This window comes from Hordeum vulgare, chromosome 5H (assembly GCF_904849725.1).
Source record: "Hordeum vulgare subsp. vulgare chromosome 5H, MorexV3_pseudomolecules_assembly, whole genome shotgun sequence".
Taxonomy (NCBI): domain Eukaryota; kingdom Viridiplantae; phylum Streptophyta; class Magnoliopsida; order Poales; family Poaceae; genus Hordeum; species Hordeum vulgare.
The window spans coordinates 133,512,653-133,531,830 of record NC_058522.1 but is presented as its reverse complement, the minus strand read 5'-3'; the positions used below and the strand labels follow the sequence as shown (position 1 = coordinate 133,531,830).

At 44.4% G+C, this 19,178-nt stretch overlaps 1 pseudogene; it reads left to right on the top strand.

Moving 5' to 3' along the window:
* The first annotated feature begins 17,807 nt into the window (after positions 1-17,807).
* LOC123396415 lies at positions 17,808-18,894 on the top strand (annotated as a pseudogene).
* Positions 18,895-19,178: the final 284 nt, after the last annotated feature.

Here is a 19,178-nt window from a genome sequence, read left to right as displayed (position 1 = left end):
CAAGTAGTGTTCATAATGGCGAACACTTGTATATATATATATATATATATATGCTAGCTATTATTATGTACTGCTTGGACCAATCTATATATATCTAGTTTCTGTTTGTGCCATTATATAGAGTTTCCAAATTTGAATGGTTATTTAGCCCTTTCTTTATTCATCACCACTTTAGGTATTGTTGTGAACTAATTCTAGATTCATATTGGTGTAATATTTACTGTATTCAAAATTCTCCATGGTTCATACCCCCCGTTAAAACCCATAGATACATCGATATAAGCAAACAACACAAAGAAAACAGAATCTGTCAAAAACAGAATAGTCAGAAGTAATCTGTACAATTTGAATACTTATGTAACTCCAAAAATTATGAAATATTAAGACAATCTGGGTAATTGTATATGAATCTTGTGTAAAAATTGAGATCAAAAGCACGTTCTAGTGAATTTAAAAAATTCTTGTTTTTAGCAAAATTAAATTGCAAACGTCGTAGACCATCCCAAAGGTCTTACTTGGCGCAAACACAACATGCTATGTGGGTGAAATGATGATAACATGCCAACTTTCAACCTATTCAGAGTTCATTTGTAGTGCTTTTCAATTTCTAGGTCATTTAGCTCAAAAAAAATCAGTAAATGCATGAAAAATACCAAATGAAGTCTGAAATAGTTGAAAATTGATGATGTGGCCTTGAATGGTGCATTTTGAACACACAAAAGGTCTGGAGTTCAAATAGTTCCAAAAAATGAAATCCCTTTTGTAACAGATGAGTTTTCGTATGAAACACTGATACTTCGAAAAAGATTGTCCGATTTGTACACGAAGTGCGTCCAGTTTTTGCCACAACACTTTAAACTTTGTATCATATGCTATGTGGGTGAAATGATGATATCATGCCAACTTTCAACCTATTCAGAGTTCATTTGTAGTGCTTTTCAATTTCTGGGTCATTTACCTCAAAAAAAATCAATAAATGCATGAAAAATACCAAATGAAGTCAGAAATAGTTGAAAATTGATGATGTGGCTTTCAATGGTGCATTTTGAACACACAAAAGGTGTCGAGTTCAAATAATTCCAAAAAATGAAATCCCTTTTCAAAGGATCGATATGGTTGGCTAGAGGGGGGTGAATAGACAACACCACTTTTTAATTAATCTTAACAAGTTAAGGTAAACACTATACGGGTTCAAAAATAATATGACAATGACGTGAACCCTATAGAAGCTAACAACAAGAGCTATTAAGACAAGTAAGATATAGTCAGAAGCATAAGCAAATACAAAATAAAGGTTAGAGATAACCACAAGTGGAACCGATGGAGACGAGGATCTGTTACCGAAGTTCCTTCCCTTTGACAGGAAGTACGTCTCCGTTGGAGCGGTGTGGAGGCACAATGCTCCCCAAAAAGCCACTAAGGCCACCGTATTCTCCTCACGCCCTCGCACGATGCAAGGTACCGTGATTCCACTATAGGTGCCCTTGAAGGCGGCGATCGAACCTTTACAAACAAGGTTGGGGCAACTCCACACAAAGCTTGGAGGCTCCCAACTAAACCACGAAGCTTCACCACAATGGAATATGGCTTCGAGGTGACCTCAACCGTCTAGGATGCTCAAACACCCAAGAGTAACAAGATCCGCAAGGGATTGGTGGGGGAATCAACTTTTCTCTTGGTGGAAGTGTGGATCTAGGCCTTCTCAACCAATCCCTAAAGAATCAACAAGTTTGATTGGCTAGGGAGAGAGATCGGACACTTTAGAGCTTGTAGAGCAACAATGGAGCTTAGAGAGGTAAGAGATAGGGTTCCTCAGCTAGAAGAACCCTTTATATAGTGGGGGGGAAATCAGACCGTTTTCCCACTCTCTGCCCGAGTACCAGCGGTACTACCGCTGAGCCGGAGCGGTACTACCGCTCCCTGGCGGTACTACCGCTGACACCAGCGGTACTACCGCTGGGCCTCCAGCGGTACTACCGCTGACACCAGCGGTACTACCGCTGGCCCCTTGGTAGTGCACAAGCACTACTACCGCCAGGAAAGTCTTCACAAAAGGGTCCGTCCACGAACTACCGCTAGGGAGGTGGAACAAAACACCTGGAGCGGTACTACCGCTGACCAGGGGCGGTACTACCGCTGGCTAGCGGTACTACCGCTGGATGTAGCGGTACTACCGCTAGCAGTCCAGCGGTACTACCGCTCGCACGAGCGGTACTACCGCTGGGGACCATTTTGCAGAGATAATCGAGACGAATAGGCGAGGGCCGCTCCAAAAGATAAGGAAAGGGAGAATGTGAAGTGTGCGTGTGTAAAGATAGATTCCACCCAAACCTTTCCACTATGGATCCCCTCTTAATAGTACGGCTTTCCTATGACTCAAATAAAGAGAATCGTAGAGAGCGCCGTGCTTTCGTTCCAGAAGAGAGGAGACGTGTCGTCTTGTGCCGTTGACGAGTGTTACCTGAAACCTTGACACACACGATTAGTCCTGTATGGTACTGTCATCAATCACCAAAATTACTTAGGCATAAACTATGCCTCAACACCTTTTGTAACAGATGAGTTTTTGTATGAAACCCTGATACTTCGAAAGAGATTGTCCGATTTGTACACAAAGTGCATCTAGTTTTTGCCGCAACCGTCTCAACTTTTTAGCACATGCTATGTGGGTGAAATGATGATACCATGCCAACTTTCAACCTATTCAGAGTTCATTTGTAGTGCTTTTCAATTTCTGGATCATTTAGCTAAAAATATCAATAAATGCATGAAAAATACCAAGTGAAGTCAAAACAGGTGAAAGTTGATGATGTGGCTTTGAATGGTGCATTTTGAACACACAAAATGTGTGGAGTTCAAATAATTCCAAAAAACGAAATCCCTTTTGTAACAGATGAGTTTTCGTATGAAACCCTCATACTTCGAAAGAGATTGTCCGATTTGTACACGAAGTGCATTCAGTTTTTGCCGCAACCCTCTCAACTTTTTAGCACATGCTATGTTGGTGAAATGATGTTCCCTTGCCAACTTTCAACCTATTCAGAGTTCATTTGTAGTGATTTTCAATTTCTAGGTCATTTAGCTCAAAACAAAATCAATAAATGCATGAAAAATACCAAACAAAATCAGAATTAGTTGAAAATTGATGATGTGGCTTTGAATGGTGCATTTTTAACACACAATAGTTCTCGAGTTCAAATAATTCCAAAAAATGAAATCCCTTTTGTAACAGATCAGTTTTCGTATGAAACCCTGATACTTCGAAAGAGATTGTCTGATTTGTACACGAAGTGCGTCCAGTTTTTGCGGCAACCCTCTCAACTTTTTGCACATGCTATGTGGGTGAAATGATGATACCATGCCAACTTTCAACCTATTCAGAGTTCATCTGTAGTGTTTTTCAAGTTCTGGGTCATTTAGCTCAAAAAATCAATAAATGCATGAAAAATACCAAATGAAGTTAGAAATAGTTGAAAATTGATGATGTGGCTTTGAATGGTGCATTTTGAACACACAAAAGGTCTAGATTTCAAATAATTCCAAGAAATTAAGTCCCTTCTATAACAGATGAGTTTTCGTATGAAATCGTGATACTTTGAAAGAGATTGTCTGATTTTTACACGAAGTGCGTCTAGTTTTCGTCGCAACTCTCTCAACTTTTTAGCACATGCTATGTGGGTGAAATGATGATACCATGCCAACTTTCAACTTATTCGGAGTTCATTTGTAGTGCTTTTCAATTTCTAGGTCATTTAGCTCAAAAAAATCAATAAATGCATGAAAAATACCAAATGAAGTCAGAAATAGTTGAAAATTGATGATGTAGCTTTGAATGGTGCATTTTGTACACACGAAAGGTCTGGAGTTCAAATAATTACAAAAAAATGAAAAAATCACTGAAAAACAGTAAGTAGGAACAAAAAACTATATTCTTTAAAGAAAATGTCAACTAATGGGCCACCACGGCTTGAATACGACTAGAAACCCAACTTGACAGTTGCGCGAGGATTCAGGCCCGCAAAAAGCCCAACAGCCAGTGACAGATTAGGCCCGGAAGTGTGCATATGAGAGCAGCTCGAGACAGTGTGCGCACAAGCGCTTATGAACCACTACACATCTCCCTCAGCTAGCCAGGTGGGACTAAACATCTAACCGCACCGCGGCTATGCCACACACATGCCTTTTGTGTCGATTTGTGGCACAAACAAGGACCAGAAAAGGACTTTAGTGTCGGTTGGTGGAACAAACCGGGACAAATCGCACCCTTTTGTCCCGGTTGTTTCCGCAAACTTGGAGTAAAGGTATCTTCTTCCCCACCATTTCGTAACTGAAAGTTGACCTTTAGTCCCGGTTTGCTGAGTCAATCGGGACGAAAGGGTGGTATTGGTCCGATTCTGGCCACTAACCGGGATAGAAGGTTTTTGCATATAGGCGGGAGTTGTCAAAATTTCCCCCAAAACTCTCCCATTGCTCGCCGCCGCCCCCCGAGCCACTCCTCGTCATCGCCTCCCCTGATCTAGTCCTCCTCGTCATCGCCGCCGTCCCCGAGCCCGTCGTCGTCGCCCCGAGCACGTCGCCGTCGTTGCCGCCCTCGAGCCAGTCCTCCTTGCCGTCGTAGACGCCCTGAGCACATCGCTGTCGCTGCTGATGACCCACAAGTATAGGGGATCTATAGTATTCCTTTAGATAAGTAAGAGTGTCGAACCCAACGAGGAGCAGAAGGATCTGACAAGTGGTTTTCAGCAAGGTAATATCTGCAAGCACTGAAATTATCGGTAACAAGTAGTTGTGTGGTGAGATGATTCGCAGCAAGTAGCAAGTAACAAAAGTAACAACGGTGCAGCAAAGTGGCCCAATCCCTTTTGTAGCAAGGGACAAGCCTGGACAAAGTCTTATAGGAGGTAAAACGCTCCCGAGGATACATGGGAATTTCTGTCAAGCTAGTTTTCATCACGTTCATATGATTCACATTCGTTACTTTGATAGTTTGATATGTGGGTGGACTGGCGCTTGGGTACCGCCCTTACTTGGACAAGCATCCCACTTATGATTAACCCCTCTCGCAAGCATCCGCAACTACGAAAGAAGAATTAAGACAAAGTGTAACCATAGCATTAAACTAGTGTATCCAAATCAGCCCCTTACGAAGAAACGTATAAACTAGGGTTTAAGCTTCTGTCACTCTAGCAACCCATCATGTACTTACTACTTCCCAATGCCTTCCTCTAGGCCCAAATAATGGTGAAATGTTATGTAGTCGACGTTCACATAACACCACTAGAGGAAAAACAACATACAACACATCAAAATATCGAACGAATACCAAATTCACATGACTACTTATAGCATGACTTATCCCATGTCCTCATGAACAAAAGTAAGTACTCACAAAGCATAATCATATTCATGACCAGAGAGGTAATGAGTAGCATCAAATATTAATCCAACTAGCATCAACTACAAAGAGTAATTAACACTACTAGCAACCTTACAAGTACCAATCGGAGTCGCGAGACGGAGATTGGTTACCAGAGATGAACTAGGGTTTGGAGATGATATGGTGCTGATGAAGATGTTGATGGTGATGAGTCCCCTCTGATGAGAGGAATGTTGGTGATGACGATGGCGACGATTTCCCCCTCCGGGAGCAAAGTTTCCTGAGCAGGATCGACCTGCCAGAGCTCTAGATTGGTTCTGCTCAAGTTCCGCCTCGTGGCGGCGGCGAATCCTCCAAAAAGCCTCCTCCTGATTTTTTCCAGATCGAAACCCTTCTTGTAGCAAAATAGGGGGCCAGTTGGCCAACAGGGAGCTCACAAGCCCCCTAGGCACGGCCAGGGGGGAGGTCACGCCTAGCAGTCTTGTGGCCTCCTGCTGGCGCCCCTCTGGCACTTCTTCGGCCTAGTATTTTTTATAAATCCCAAAAAAAATCCTTATTGATTTTCATGGCTTTTGGAGTTGCGCAGAATAGGTATCTCAAACTTCCTCCTTTTTCAGCCCAGAATTCCAGCTGCCGGCATTCTCCCTCTTCATGTAAACCTTGCAAAATAAGAGAGAAAAGGCATAACTACTGTACCATGCAGTGTAATAACAGCCCAAAAAGCGATAAATATCAACATGAAAGCATGATGCAAAATGGACGTATCAGCCGCCCCCGAGCCCATTGTCGTCTCCACCCCGACCCCATCGCCGTCACCGCCCTGAGCCCGTTGCTGTCGCCACCCCGAGCCCGTCGACCCCGGTGAGCTCCTTGCTACTGCAACAAAAGACCTTCCAACGGCGCCAGAAATAGGAGTGTTGCTTGATACTCCTTAGCAACGGCACCAGGAATCCTTCAGCTGCGGCTACGCCTTAAGGGACTTCCTAGGCAAGTATGCAAAGGATTTCCCCGTGGCCTTGGAGCCTTGCGTTGGTGTTCCCTCGAAGCGGAAAGGGTGATGTAGCGTAGAGGTGGTAAGTATTTCCCTCCGTTTGAGAACCAAGGTATCAATCCGGCGGAAGAGTATCTCAAGATCCTGCACAAACACAAAATCTTGCACCCAACTCTATGAAGGGGTTGTCTATCCCTTATAGATTGTTTGCCAAGTGAGAACTGAAAGCAACAAAGTAAAGTAAAAGCGGAGTTGTAAACGATGGATGTGAATAGACCCGGGGGCCGTAGTGTTTACTAGTGGCTTCTCTCATGAAAGCAAGTAGACGGTGGGTGAACAAATTACTGTCGAGCAATTGATAGAACTGTGTAGAGTCGTGACGATATCTATGCAATGATTATTTCTATAGGCATCATGTCCGAAACAAGTAGACCGATACTTTCTGCATCTACTACTATTACTCCACACACCGTGTGTAAAGATAGATTCCACCCAAACCTTTCCACTATGGATCCCCTCTTAATAGTACGGCTTTCCTATGACTCAAATAAAGAGAATCATAGAGAGCGCCGTGCTTTCGTTCCAGAAGAGAGGAGACGTGTCGTCTTGTGCCGTTGACGAGTGTTACCTGAAACCTTGACACACACGATTAGTCCTGTATGGTACTGTCATCAATCACCAAAATTACTTAGGCATAAACTATGCCTCAACACCTTTTGTAACAGATGAGTTTTTGTATGAAACCCTGATACTTCGAAAGAGATTGTCCGATTTGTACACAAAGTGCATCTAGTTTTTGCCGCAACCGTCTCAACTTTTTAGCACATGCTATGTGGGTGAAATGATGATACCATGCCAACTTTCAACCTATTCAGAGTTCATTTGTAGTGCTTTTCAATTTCTGGATCATTTAGCTAAAAATATCAATAAATGCATGAAAAATACCAAGTGAAGTCAAAACAGGTGAAAGTTGATGATGTGGCTTTGAATGGTGCATTTTGAACACACAAAATGTGTGGAGTTCAAATAATTCCAAAAAACGAAATCCCTTTTGTAACAGATGAGTTTTCGTATGAAACCCTCATACTTCGAAAGAGATTGTCCGATTTGTACACGAAGTGCATTCAGTTTTTGCCGCAACCCTCTCAACTTTTTAGCACATGCTATGTTGGTGAAATGATGTTCCCTTGCCAACTTTCAACCTATTCAGAGTTCATTTGTAGTGATTTTCAATTTCTAGGTCATTTAGCTCAAAACAAAATCAATAAATGCATGAAAAATACCAAACAAAATCAGAATTAGTTGAAAATTGATGATGTGGCTTTGAATGGTGCATTTTTAACACACAATAGTTCTCGAGTTCAAATAATTCCAAAAAATGAAATCCCTTTTGTAACAGATCAGTTTTCGTATGAAACCCTGATACTTCGAAAGAGATTGTCTGATTTGTACACGAAGTGCGTCCAGTTTTTGCGGCAACCCTCTCAACTTTTTGCACATGCTATGTGGGTGAAATGATGATACCATGCCAACTTTCAACCTATTCAGAGTTCATCTGTAGTGTTTTTCAAGTTCTGGGTCATTTAGCTCAAAAAATCAATAAATGCATGAAAAATACCAAATGAAGTTAGAAATAGTTGAAAATTGATGATGTGGCTTTGAATGGTGCATTTTGAACACACAAAAGGTCTAGATTTCAAATAATTCCAAGAAATTAAGTCCCTTCTATAACAGATGAGTTTTCGTATGAAATCGTGATACTTTGAAAGAGATTGTCTGATTTTTACACGAAGTGCGTCTAGTTTTCGTCGCAACTCTCTCAACTTTTTAGCACATGCTATGTGGGTGAAATGATGATACCATGCCAACTTTCAACTTATTCGGAGTTCATTTGTAGTGCTTTTCAATTTCTAGGTCATTTAGCTCAAAAAAATCAATAAATGCATGAAAAATACCAAATGAAGTCAGAAATAGTTGAAAATTGATGATGTAGCTTTGAATGGTGCATTTTGTACACACGAAAGGTCTGGAGTTCAAATAATTACAAAAAAATGAAAAAATCACTGAAAAACAGTAAGTAGGAACAAAAAACTATATTCTTTAAAGAAAATGTCAACTAATGGGCCACCACGGCTTGAATACGACTAGAAACCCAACTTGACAGTTGCGCGAGGATTCAGGCCCGCAAAAAGCCCAACAGCCAGTGACAGATTAGGCCCGGAAGTGTGCATATGAGAGCAGCTCGAGACAGTGTGCGCACAAGCGCTTATGAACCACTACACATCTCCCTCAGCTAGCCAGGTGGGACTAAACATCTAACCGCACCGCGGCTATGCCACACACATGCCTTTTGTGTCGATTTGTGGCACAAACAAGGACCAGAAAAGGACTTTAGTGTCGGTTGGTGGAACAAACCGGGACAAATCGCACCCTTTTGTCCCGGTTGTTTCCGCAAACTTGGAGTAAAGGTATCTTCTTCCCCACCATTTCGTAACTGAAAGTTGACCTTTAGTCCCGGTTTGCTGAGTCAATCGGGACGAAAGGGTGGTATTGGTCCGATTCTGGCCACTAACCGGGATAGAAGGTTTTTGCATATAGGCGGGAGTTGTCAAAATTTCCCCCAAAACTCTCCCATTGCTCGCCGCCGCCCCCCGAGCCACTCCTCGTCATCGCCTCCCCTGATCTAGTCCTCCTCGTCATCGCCGCCGTCCCCGAGCCCGTCGTCGTCGCCCCGAGCACGTCGCCGTCGTTGCCGCCCTCGAGCCAGTCCTCCTTGCCGTCGTAGACGCCCTGAGCACATCGCTGTCGCTGCTGATGACCCACAAGTATAGGGGATCTATAGTATTCCTTTAGATAAGTAAGAGTGTCGAACCCAACGAGGAGCAGAAGGATCTGACAAGTGGTTTTCAGCAAGGTAATATCTGCAAGCACTGAAATTATCGGTAACAAGTAGTTGTGTGGTGAGATGATTCGCAGCAAGTAGCAAGTAACAAAAGTAACAACGGTGCAGCAAAGTGGCCCAATCCCTTTTGTAGCAAGGGACAAGCCTGGACAAAGTCTTATAGGAGGTAAAACGCTCCCGAGGATACATGGGAATTTCTGTCAAGCTAGTTTTCATCACGTTCATATGATTCACATTCGTTACTTTGATAGTTTGATATGTGGGTGGACTGGCGCTTGGGTACCGCCCTTACTTGGACAAGCATCCCACTTATGATTAACCCCTCTCGCAAGCATCCGCAACTACGAAAGAAGAATTAAGACAAAGTGTAACCATAGCATTAAACTAGTGTATCCAAATCAGCCCCTTACGAAGAAACGTATAAACTAGGGTTTAAGCTTCTGTCACTCTAGCAACCCATCATGTACTTACTACTTCCCAATGCCTTCCTCTAGGCCCAAATAATGGTGAAATGTTATGTAGTCGACGTTCACATAACACCACTAGAGGAAAAACAACATACAACACATCAAAATATCGAACGAATACCAAATTCACATGACTACTTATAGCATGACTTATCCCATGTCCTCATGAACAAAAGTAAGTACTCACAAAGCATAATCATATTCATGACCAGAGAGGTAATGAGTAGCATCAAATATTAATCCAACTAGCATCAACTACAAAGAGTAATTAACACTACTAGCAACCTTACAAGTACCAATCGGAGTCGCGAGACGGAGATTGGTTACCAGAGATGAACTAGGGTTTGGAGATGATATGGTGCTGATGAAGATGTTGATGGTGATGAGTCCCCTCTGATGAGAGGAATGTTGGTGATGACGATGGCGACGATTTCCCCCTCCGGGAGCAAAGTTTCCTGAGCAGGATCGACCTGCCAGAGCTCTAGATTGGTTCTGCTCAAGTTCCGCCTCGTGGCGGCGGCGAATCCTCCAAAAAGCCTCCTCCTGATTTTTTCCAGATCGAAACCCTTCTTGTAGCAAAATAGGGGGCCAGTTGGCCAGCAGGGAGCTCACAAGCCCCCTAGGCACGGCCAGGGGGGAGGTCACGCCTAGCAGTCTTGTGGCCTCCTGCTGGCGCCCCTCTGGCACTTCTTCGGCCTAGTATTTTTTATAAATCCCAAAAAAAATCCTTATTGATTTTCATGGCTTTTGGAGTTGCGCAGAATAGGTATCTCAAACTTCCTCCTTTTTCAGCCCAGAATTCCAGCTGCCGGCATTCTCCCTCTTCATGTAAACCTTGCAAAATAAGAGAGAAAAGGCATAACTACTGTACCATGCAGTGTAATAACAGCCCAAAAAGCGATAAATATCAACATGAAAGCATGATGCAAAATGGACGTATCAGCCGCCCCCGAGCCCATTGTCGTCTCCACCCCGACCCCATCGCCGTCACCGCCCTGAGCCCGTTGCTGTCGCCACCCCGAGCCCGTCGACCCCGGTGAGCTCCTTGCTACTGCAACAAAAGACCTTCCAACGGCGCCAGAAATAGGAGTGTTGCTTGATACTCCTTAGCAACGGCACCAGGAATCCTTCAGCTGCGGCTACGCCTTAAGGGACTTCCTAGGCAAGTATGCAAAGGATTTCCCCGTGGCCTTGGAGCCTTGCGTTGGTGTTCCCTCGAAGCGGAAAGGGTGATGTAGCGTAGAGGTGGTAAGTATTTCCCTCCGTTTGAGAACCAAGGTATCAATCCGGCGGAAGAGTATCTCAAGATCCTGCACAAACACAAAATCTTGCACCCAACTCTATGAAGGGGTTGTCTATCCCTTATAGATTGTTTGCCAAGTGAGAACTGAAAGCAACAAAGTAAAGTAAAAGCGGAGTTGTAAACGATGGATGTGAATAGACCCGGGGGCCGTAGTGTTTACTAGTGGCTTCTCTCATGAAAGCAAGTAGACGGTGGGTGAACAAATTACTGTCGAGCAATTGATAGAACTGTGTAGAGTCGTGACGATATCTATGCAATGATTATTTCTATAGGCATCATGTCCGAAACAAGTAGACCGATACTTTCTGCATCTACTACTATTACTCCACACACCGTGTGTAAAGATAGATTCCACCCAAACCTTTCCACTATGGATCCCCTCTTAATAGTACGGCTTTCCTATGACTCAAATAAAGAGAATCGTAGAGAGCGCCGTGCTTTCGTTCCAGAAGAGAGGAGACGTGTCGTCTTGTGCCGTTGACGAGTGTTACCTGAAACCTTGACACACACGATTAGTCCTGTATGGTACTGTCATCAATCACCAAAATTACTTAGGCATAAACTATGCCTCAACACCTTTTGTAACAGATGAGTTTTTGTATGAAACCCTGATACTTCGAAAGAGATTGTCCGATTTGTACACAAAGTGCATCTAGTTTTTGCCGCAACCGTCTCAACTTTTTAGCACATGCTATGTGGGTGAAATGATGATACCATGCCAACTTTCAACCTATTCAGAGTTCATTTGTAGTGCTTTTCAATTTCTGGATCATTTAGCTAAAAATATCAATAAATGCATGAAAAATACCAAGTGAAGTCAAAACAGGTGAAAGTTGATGATGTGGCTTTGAATGGTGCATTTTGAACACACAAAATGTGTGGAGTTCAAATAATTCCAAAAAACGAAATCCCTTTTGTAACAGATGAGTTTTCGTATGAAACCCTCATACTTCGAAAGAGATTGTCCGATTTGTACACGAAGTGCATTCAGTTTTTGCCGCAACCCTCTCAACTTTTTAGCACATGCTATGTTGGTGAAATGATGTTCCCTTGCCAACTTTCAACCTATTCAGAGTTCATTTGTAGTGATTTTCAATTTCTAGGTCATTTAGCTCAAAACAAAATCAATAAATGCATGAAAAATACCAAACAAAATCAGAATTAGTTGAAAATTGATGATGTGGCTTTGAATGGTGCATTTTTAACACACAATAGTTCTCGAGTTCAAATAATTCCAAAAAATGAAATCCCTTTTGTAACAGATCAGTTTTCGTATGAAACCCTGATACTTCGAAAGAGATTGTCTGATTTGTACACGAAGTGCGTCCAGTTTTTGCGGCAACCCTCTCAACTTTTTGCACATGCTATGTGGGTGAAATGATGATACCATGCCAACTTTCAACCTATTCAGAGTTCATCTGTAGTGTTTTTCAAGTTCTGGGTCATTTAGCTCAAAAAATCAATAAATGCATGAAAAATACCAAATGAAGTTAGAAATAGTTGAAAATTGATGATGTGGCTTTGAATGGTGCATTTTGAACACACAAAAGGTCTAGATTTCAAATAATTCCAAGAAATTAAGTCCCTTCTATAACAGATGAGTTTTCGTATGAAATCGTGATACTTTGAAAGAGATTGTCTGATTTTTACACGAAGTGCGTCTAGTTTTCGTCGCAACTCTCTCAACTTTTTAGCACATGCTATGTGGGTGAAATGATGATACCATGCCAACTTTCAACTTATTCGGAGTTCATTTGTAGTGCTTTTCAATTTCTAGGTCATTTAGCTCAAAAAAATCAATAAATGCATGAAAAATACCAAATGAAGTCAGAAATAGTTGAAAATTGATGATGTAGCTTTGAATGGTGCATTTTGTACACACGAAAGGTCTGGAGTTCAAATAATTACAAAAAAATGAAAAAATCACTGAAAAACAGTAAGTAGGAACAAAAAACTATATTCTTTAAAGAAAATGTCAACTAATGGGCCACCACGGCTTGAATACGACTAGAAACCCAACTTGACAGTTGCGCGAGGATTCAGGCCCGCAAAAAGCCCAACAGCCAGTGACAGATTAGGCCCGGAAGTGTGCATATGAGAGCAGCTCGAGACAGTGTGCGCACAAGCGCTTATGAACCACTACACATCTCCCTCAGCTAGCCAGGTGGGACTAAACATCTAACCGCACCGCGGCTATGCCACACACATGCCTTTTGTGTCGATTTGTGGCACAAACAAGGACCAGAAAAGGACTTTAGTGTCGGTTGGTGGAACAAACCGGGACAAATCGCACCCTTTTGTCCCGGTTGTTTCCGCAAACTTGGAGTAAAGGTATCTTCTTCCCCACCATTTCGTAACTGAAAGTTGACCTTTAGTCCCGGTTTGCTGAGTCAATCGGGACGAAAGGGTGGTATTGGTCCGATTCTGGCCACTAACCGGGATAGAAGGTTTTTGCATATAGGCGGGAGTTGTCAAAATTTCCCCCAAAACTCTCCCATTGCTCGCCGCCGCCCCCCGAGCCACTCCTCGTCATCGCCTCCCCTGATCTAGTCCTCCTCGTCATCGCCGCCGTCCCCGAGCCCGTCGTCGTCGCCCCGAGCACGTCGCCGTCGTTGCCGCCCTCGAGCCAGTCCTCCTTGCCGTCGTAGACGCCCTGAGCACATCGCTGTCGCTGCTGATGACCCACAAGTATAGGGGATCTATAGTATTCCTTTAGATAAGTAAGAGTGTCGAACCCAACGAGGAGCAGAAGGATCTGACAAGTGGTTTTCAGCAAGGTAATATCTGCAAGCACTGAAATTATCGGTAACAAGTAGTTGTGTGGTGAGATGATTCGCAGCAAGTAGCAAGTAACAAAAGTAACAACGGTGCAGCAAAGTGGCCCAATCCCTTTTGTAGCAAGGGACAAGCCTGGACAAAGTCTTATAGGAGGTAAAACGCTCCCGAGGATACATGGGAATTTCTGTCAAGCTAGTTTTCATCACGTTCATATGATTCACATTCGTTACTTTGATAGTTTGATATGTGGGTGGACTGGCGCTTGGGTACCGCCCTTACTTGGACAAGCATCCCACTTATGATTAACCCCTCTCGCAAGCATCCGCAACTACGAAAGAAGAATTAAGACAAAGTGTAACCATAGCATTAAACTAGTGTATCCAAATCAGCCCCTTACGAAGAAACGTATAAACTAGGGTTTAAGCTTCTGTCACTCTAGCAACCCATCATGTACTTACTACTTCCCAATGCCTTCCTCTAGGCCCAAATAATGGTGAAATGTTATGTAGTCGACGTTCACATAACACCACTAGAGGAAAAACAACATACAACACATCAAAATATCGAACGAATACCAAATTCACATGACTACTTATAGCATGACTTATCCCATGTCCTCATGAACAAAAGTAAGTACTCACAAAGCATAATCATATTCATGACCAGAGAGGTAATGAGTAGCATCAAATATTAATCCAACTAGCATCAACTACAAAGAGTAATTAACACTACTAGCAACCTTACAAGTACCAATCGGAGTCGCGAGACGGAGATTGGTTACCAGAGATGAACTAGGGCTTGGAGATGATATGGTGCTGATGAAGATGTTGATGGTGATGAGTCCCCTCTGATGAGAGGAATGTTGGTGATGACGATGGCGACGATTTCCCCCTCCGGGAGAAAAGTTTCCTGAGCAGGATCGACCTGCCAGAGCTCTAGATTGGTTCTGCTCAAGTTCCGCCTCGTGGCGGCGGCGAATCCTCCAAAAAGCCTCCTCCTGATTTTTTCCAGATCGAAACCCTTCTTGTAGCAAAATAGGGGGCCAGTTGGCCAGCAGGGAGCTCACAAGCCCCCTAGGCACGGCCAGGGGGGAGGTCACGCCTAGCAGTCTTGTGGCCTCCTGCTGGCGCCCCTCTGGCACTTCTTCGGCCTAGTATTTTTTATAAATCCCAAAAAAAATCCTTATTGATTTTCATGGCTTTTGGAGTTGCGCAGAATAGGTATCTCAAACTTCCTCCTTTTTCAGCCCAGAATTCCAGCTGCCGGCATTCTCCCTCTTCATGTAAACCTTGCAAAATAAGAGAGAAAAGGCATAACTACTGTACCATGCAGTGTAATAACAGCCCAAAAAGCGATAAATATCAACATGAAAGCATGATGCAAAATGGACGTATCAGCCGCCCCCGAGCCCATTGTCGTCTCCACCCCGACCCCATCGCCGTCACCGCCCTGAGCCCGTTGCTGTCGCCACCCCGAGCCCGTCGACCCCGGTGAGCTCCTTGCTACTGCAACAAAAGACCTTCCAACGGCGCCAGAAATAGGAGTGTTGCTTGATACTCCTTAGCAACGGCACCAGGAATCCTTCAGCTGCGGCTACGCCTTAAGGGACTTCCTAGGCAAGTATGCAAAGGATTTCCCCGTGGCCTTGGAGCCTTGCGTTGGTGTTCCCTCGAAGCGGAAAGGGTGATGTAGCGTAGAGGTGGTAAGTATTTCCCTCCGTTTGAGAACCAAGGTATCAATCCGGCGGAAGAGTATCTCAAGATCCTGCACAAACACAAAATCTTGCACCCAACTCTATGAAGGGGTTGTCTATCCCTTATAGATTGTTTGCCAAGTGAGAACTGAAAGCAACAAAGTAAAGTAAAAGCGGAGTTGTAAACGATGGATGTGAATAGACCCGGGGGCCGTAGTGTTTACTAGTGGCTTCTCTCATGAAAGCAAGTAGACGGTGGGTGAACAAATTACTGTCGAGCAATTGATAGAACTGTGTAGAGTCGTGACGATATCTATGCAATGATTATTTCTATAGGCATCATGTCCGAAACAAGTAGACCGATACTTTCTGCATCTACTACTATTACTCCACACATCGACCGCTATCCAGCATGCATCTAGTGTATTAAGTCCATAAGAACAGAGTAACGCCTTAAGCAAGATGACATGATGTAGAGAGATAATCTCAAACCAATGATAAAAACCCCATCTTTTTACCCTTAATGGCAACTGCTTGATGTGTGCCTTGTTGCCCCTACTGTCACTCGGAAAGGTCACCACATGGCAGAACCCAAAACCAAGCACTTCTCCCATTGCAAGAATCATAGATCTAGTTGGCCAAACAAAACCCAAGACTCGGAGAGACTTACAAGGATATCAAATCATGCATATAAGAAATCAGCAAGGACTCAAATATATATCATAGATAATCTGATCACAAGTCCACAATTCATCGGCTCTCGACAAACACACCGCCAAAGAAGATTACATCGGCTAGATCTCCATGAAGATCATGGAGAACTTTGTATTGAAGATCCAAGAGAAGAAGCCATCTCGCTACTAACTACGGACCGGTAGGTCTGAAGTGAACTACTCACGAGTCATTGGAGGGGCGATGATGATGATGAATAAGCCCTCCAGCTCCAAAGTCCCCTCCGGCAGGGCGCCGGGAAGGGTCTCCAGATGAGATCTCGCGGAAACGGAAGCTTGCGGCGGCGGAAAAGTATTTTCGAGGCTCCACTGATTTTTTGCGGAATATTTGGGAATATATAGGTGCAAAACCTAGGTTAGGAGGTGGCCAGGGAAGCCAAGGGCTTGCCCACTGCCGCCTCCCCCCTGGTGGCGTGGTGCAAGCTTGTGGGCTCCCTGGGGCCCACCTGGCTTGGCCCAAAGGCTCCCTGGTCTTCTTTCGTTCGGGAAAAAATCATTTCGGGGATTTTATTCCGTTTGGACTCCGTTCCAAAATCAGATCTGAAAAGAGTCAAAAACACGGAAAAACAGGAACTGGCACTTGGCACTGAATCAATAAGTTAGTCCCCAAAAAAGATATAAAAAGGTACATAAAACATACAAAGAAGACAAGATAACAGCGTGAAACCATCAAAAATTATAGATACGTTTGAGACGTATCACTCCTCCTCTGCGCGTGCTCTGCTTGTCGCCGCCGCCGCCCCTCAGGGAGCTGCAGTTCAAATTTCACCCGCTTCCAGCTCAATCGTCAGAAAGTTTTCTTTTTCATGAGAGGTGGATAAAAGCTTTTGACACCCAACCATTTGGTCAATTGTATATTAAATATGTACTTGTATTTTAAAAAAATTAATGGAGTTCAATTTTGCAACAAATATGTGGTAGGTTCTTAAAAATACCCATTTTTTCCGCTCGGAAAATGATTAAAAATAGATAGAAAGATGAGAAATTCATATAAATCGGTCCTCATCCGTAAAATGTGGTCTAACTCTAGTGAAAATTTATGTGATGCCCTTTTGCAAGATATTTTTGATATATGCTTCATAAAATTTCTCTATTTTTAGTACTTGAACACTATTGTAAATCACTGATTTTTCGAACCAATCATAACTCTTCCCACGGATCGATGACATGGCGCCCATCCATCCATCCATTTATCTCACCATCTCACATCAATCCATCCATGTAACTACAGAAAAAAAATTGAAAAAAATAACCCCACCCGCAGCCCAAACCCTAGCTCTCAGATCCCATCAACCCCTCCCCCATCGTCCCCATCTCCTCGCCGCGGCCACCTCCTCCCTGCCACCGCCCCACTTCCTACCAAACTCATCCCCACGTCACCGCCGCAGCAGCACCCACCTCGCCACCCATGGCCATCGCGGATCTCCGGGAGCCTGGCCAGCGCATCTCCGGGAGCCTGGCCAGCGCATCTCCGGGAGCCTGGCCAGCGCAGCCGCCACCCCGTGTGCGACGCGTGCATGAAACCCCTCCGCGTCTGCCTCTGTGGCCGCCTCCGAGGGCCCGCGATGGACACCGCCGTCGGCGTCACCATGCTGGAGCACCCCACGGAGGCCCACCACCCGCTCAGCTCTGTCCGCGTCGCCCGCCACAGCTCCACCGTGTACAACTTTTCCCCTCCGCCGCGTGAAGCAATGGCGAGCTCTCCGACGCTGCTCTCTCCCCAATACACGCACCCTTCCCCTCCACACACCCGCCGCATCCTCCCTCCACCTCCCTCCGCCGCCTCCCCCTCGATGACGTCAGACAGGCTGCGGCTGCGCATCCGCCATGGGCCTTCCCCCACCCAAGCCAAGTTCGGCAAGTTCGACGCCGCGGACGCTCCCACGGAGACCGTTCCTTCCGCATCGGCGATATCGGAGGTCAAAGGTGCGGCGGGTCAGGTGGTTCTAGAGGAAGACAGGTCAGGCATGCTGCCGATTCAAGGAAACATCGCCCGCCTTGTGGTGGATATTTTTGTGCCCCTCACGTGGTTTCTCGCTCTCTTTGTGGTTTCAGTTGCTTGCCGCCGGATCTGGAGGGCGCGATATGGTAGTCCGGGAAGGCCAGCGCCGATTTTGTCAACTCCGGCGGCATGCGAGGGATTGTACGTGTCCAATTGCCCATATGTACACTGATCTGATCATTTGGTTCAACCTTACCCATGGAACAGTTTCAGTGCTCAAGTTCCATCCACCATTATATTCTTGTCGGTCATATAGTTTTGCCGTCTCGGCATCTCCTATCATATTCTCACAATTTATGATTTGTTCTTGTGTTATCTTTATTCTAGACAGAGCTGCTGATCCCTCAGCTGGAGTTCCTCAACCAGAAAAGGGTGCAGGCCGAGGTCTGGGCGCTGTCGAGAATACTCCTGGACACACTCACGGAAGAGACTGGCCAGGTTTGGACACAAGGTCATATAGCCATAGATACTACTTCTTCTCTTCCTCATCCATGTATCTTTCTTGTGTTGTTAATCCACTAGTTACTATGTATATATTGTGAAATTTTTGGGGTGTATTGCATAACAAGAGTTTGGAATCTCATTTGCGGTTATGCTTGTATTTTATGAATACCTTAATTTTAGCAATAGGAATAGACAGTTACACCTAATTCTCAAACAGATCGTTTAGTGCTTACTCAGTTATAATATTTTCACGATTCGGTAGCTACTTTTGATGCTATCCTTTACTTAAGATAATTAGCCTAAAATATCTTATTTGCAGTTCATAGATACACACTACCCTACTGTTTGTTCCCTTGCATAGACTAAAATGGCAGTCTCTTCTTCCTGTGTTGTGTCATGTGGGGGTTCAGGGCCGGAGACCTTTCCTCGGAGGAGATGGATAGGCTGATGATGGTGGTGGCCAACCAACGCCTGTTCAGGGTGCCGGACT